The sequence below is a fragment of the Coenobita brevimanus genome, chromosome 117 (assembly GCF_032717465.1).
Source record: "Coenobita brevimanus isolate Jiangsu-jjx chromosome 117, ASM3271746v2, whole genome shotgun sequence".
Lineage (NCBI taxonomy): Eukaryota > Metazoa > Arthropoda > Malacostraca > Decapoda > Coenobitidae > Coenobita > Coenobita brevimanus.
Window position 1 is genome coordinate 1303265 of NC_137070.1, and position 4108 is coordinate 1307372.

Genomic DNA, 4108 nt, shown 5'->3' on the forward strand with positions numbered 1-4108 from the left:
GTGCTATAGAAATGATGCTAGTCACGAAAAAGTGCTATGGAAAGGATGCTAGTCACGAAGGAGAGCTATGGAAATGATGCTAGTCACGAAGAAGTGCTATTGAGAGGATGTAGAGCCGAAGAAGTGCTATGGAAATGTTGCTAGTCACGAGGAAGTGCTATGGGAAGGATGTAGAGCCGTAGCATTGTCTTTTTAGCAATAGATTAACGCAAGAATATGATGCTAGTCACGAAGAAGTGCCATGGGAAGGATGTAGATCCGAAGAAATGCTATGGATATTGTGCTAGTCACGAAGAAGTGCTATGGGAAGGCTGTAGAGCCGTAGTATTGTCTTTTTCTACGTGAAATAAGCTGCAACAGGACGAAAAACTGGGCCAAGTTAAGGTGAAAGTAGGATAGTCACGAAGAAGTGCTATGGAAAAGATGTAGAATAGGATGCTAGTCACGAAGAAGTGCTACACATCTGAATATTTTATCATATTTTCTCCACACTGAATGACGTGAGGGTAGCAGTAGTAGTAGTAGTGGTGGTAGTAATAGTAGTAGTAGTGGTAATGGTAGTGATGGTGGTGGTGGTGGTGGTAGTAGTAGTAGTAGTAGTAGCAGTAGCAGCAGTGGTGGTGATGGTGGTGGTGGTAGTGGTGGTGGTGGTAATAGTAGTAGTAGTAGTAGTAGCAGTGGTGGTGATGGTGATGGTGGTAGTGGTGGTGATGGTAATAGTAGTAGTAGTAGTAGTAGCAGTGGTGGTGATGGTGATGGTGGTAGTGGTGGTGGTGGTAATAGTAGTAGTCGTAGTGGTAGTGGAGATGGTGGTGTTGGTAATAGTAGTAGTAGTAATAATAGTGATGGTGGTGGTGGTGGTCGTAGTATTAGCTGTAGTAGTAGTAGTAGCAGTAGTAGAGAGAGAGAGAGAGAGAGAGAGAGAGAGAGAGAGAGAGAGAGAAGAGAGAGAAAGAGAGAGAGCAAGTGAGAGAGTGTACGTGCTGTGACTTCAACAACAACAGAGTGCTCTCCAAATCATCTTTCCAATCGGCGTTTACCTTTTCACACCTGCCATTCCCTCTCACTTTAATTTTCTTTTTCTTCATCTATATTAAAGCTAACTCTCTTTCCTGTGGCCTTATTAGTTCCCACACCCATTCTCCATCACCTTCTTCCAGTGTCCCTTCATTTCGTTTCAATATTCCTTGTGTTCCATTCTGTTTCGTATCTTTCTCTTCTGTTCCACGCCATTTCGCCTCTTTTTCGAAAATTACCGTGTTTCTCGAGTCAATATATATTTTTTTGGATTTCGTTTCTCGTCCCCAAATCTGTATATACTTTCTCCTGTCACTCGTGTTTTTTTGTTTTTCTCTCTCTGTCAAAATTTATTGTGTTTTTTGAGTCAATGTTTTTTCCTGGATTTCATGCCTCTTTCCCAAAACTATATATCACACGTTTTGCCACTCATGTTATTTTTCTTATTTCATTTTCTTTTTTGATTATTACACGTCCTTTTCGAATTTCAAATCCAATATGGCCACCGCATTTCATATTTTCCATCTCCTTGATCAGATATATAAGACCTTCAGCATCAGGAACGGAAATATGGGCAGTACTCTCTTTACCATACTTATAAGCAATGTTTACAGTGAGGTAAGTTTACTACGTTACCCAAGTCATGAGATCACATTTGAGTACCTTTGCTTCTAAGGTTATCTCCCTATGCGCTGTGTTTGGATATTTCAATGTGCCATACACCTTCTGGGCCTTCTCCTCAACAGGCACACCCCTATGAGTCACTGTAGGACCTTGTTGTGGGTGGGAGATTAAGACCACCCCACAAGAAAGCACCGAAGAGTTTGAGTACGTTCGCTTCTACATTTACCTCCCCATGTGCTATGTTTGGTGGTGATTTCAATGTGCCATACACTTCCTGGGCCTTCACTCCAACAGACACACCCCTATGAGTCACCGTAGGGCCTCGTCTGTGGTTCGGAGATTAAGATTAGCCCCACTACCAACCACCCGAGATCAGGTTTGAGTACCTTCACTTCTATGCTTAGCTCCCTGAAACTTGCACTATGTTTGGCGGTGATTTCAATGTGCCATACACCTTCTGGAACCTCGCCTTCATAGATACACCCCCTATAAGTCACCGTAGGGCCTTGTCTGTGGGTTGGAGATTAAGTTTAGTCCGCTACGCAACAGCCGATATAAAATTCAAGTACCTTTGCCTCCCCTTAACTCCATGGGACTATGTGCAGTGGTGATTTCAATGTGCCATACACGTTCTGGAACCTCACCCTCATTGATACACGCCCTATTAGCCACCATAGGGCTTAGTCTGTACGTGGGAGATTAAATTTAGTCTGCTACCAAATATCCGAGATCAAATTCAAGTACCTCTGCCTGCTCGTTTAACTCCATGGAACTATGTGGGGTGGTGATTTGAATGTGCCATATTTCTGAGACCTCACCCTATCAGACACGCGCCCTCTGAGCCACCGCAGGGCCTTGTCTGTGGGTGGGAGGAGCAAGCCCTAGGTGAGGTTTTCATACAGGGGTTCTGCTTCCGGTGGATGGCTATGGTGCAGGTTGTGTCGTCCTCGTCGTTGCATCGGACGGTGCGCTCTGTGATCCACCGAGAAGTAGCTACGGAACCGGTCCGTGCGGGAGGGTAGGAGCGGAAGGCCTCTCTCCTGTGGGGTTAGGGGCCGGCCACGTCTTAACCCACCGACGTAGTAAACATTATCCGAGTCTGAGCCTGGGGAGTGAGTACGGGAGGGCGCAGAGGGGCAGTAATAGCGGCAGTGTGCGGGTGACATGGAGGGCGTGTCGGTGTCGCTACGGTCACCCATGCCAGCTAAAGGCTCCTCCTCACTGTCCGTGTCAACCGCCGTGGCCACCCTCACCCCCCTGACCAGATGTGGGTGTGGGTGTGGGTGTGGGTGTGGGTGTGGGTGGGGCCTCAGTAGCGCCCGCCCATCTTGCCCTGCCGCCTCACTCGTACTGTAGCTACACGTCTCACTACCTGCAAGAGTACCACACCTTTAGTATACTCTCTCTCTCTCTCTCTCTCTCTCTCTCTCTCTCTCTCTCTCTCTCTCTCTCTCTGTCTGGTCATTTCATTCATGGTACGTCCTTGCTCTGGGTCGTCAGATCTTTTGAGGTACTAATTCCTCTCCCTCTCTCTCACTCTCTCTCACACACACACACACACACACACACACACTCTCTCTCTCTCTCTCTCTCTCTCTCACACACACACACACGCAGTAACAAGAGATCAACCCTAGAGTATGGTGCTAGTCACGAAGAAGTGCTATGGAAAAGATGAAGAATTTAACCACAGCAATTAACCACAGCAATTAACCACAGCAATTAACCACAGCAATTAACCACAGCAATTAACCACAGCAGTTCATTGCATACTGAGAAGAGTCAACGATGTGCAGTTGCAAAGGAAAGTGATGCAACAACAGGAAGAGGAAGAGAAGGAGGAGGAAGAGGAGGAGGAGGAGGAGGAGGAGGAGGAGGAAGAGAGGAAAAATGGGAGAAGAGGCCGGAGAGGAGGAAGACTAGAAGGAAAAGTGGAAGAAGTGGTAGGCGATGCAGCCCCACGACTCACCTGAAGATATACTCTGATACAGGTGTTCTGACGGGGGGTGGGTACGGGGCTCAGGTGTGTACAGGTGAGTCCCCGGGGTCATCTCCTCCCCCTCGAGGGTCACCGGCTTGAATCGAGGTCGCGAGCGGACCGGAAGCACAGTCGAAGTAGCGGAAAGGTCATCGATAATTACGGCGCCGTGAATTTCCGTGCATCCTTTCGGTGTGCGATTTCTTCCCCGTAATCTGCGGGAGAAAGATCCAGGTATTTGTTGATGAAGGTCCCTAACACCTTCCCCTCAGCGATTTATTTTGTTTATTACACCTTACTGTCCTCTTCTGTGTTACATAAATCCTTCCAATATCACCATACTCTGCATAAAGCTCCCTAACACCTTTTCCTAAGTGATTTATTTTGTTTATTACACCTTACTGTCCTCTCTGTTACATAAATCCTTCCAATATCACCATACTCTGCATAAAGCTCCCTAACACCTTTTCCTAAGTGATTTATTTTGTT

At 46.7% G+C, this 4108-nt stretch overlaps 1 pseudogene; it reads right to left on the reverse strand.

Annotated features, from left to right (window-relative positions):
- Positions 1-2451: 2451 nt before the first annotated feature.
- Positions 2452-4108, reverse strand: part of LOC145418968 (uncharacterized) — a 12468-nt pseudogene continuing 10811 nt past the window's right edge.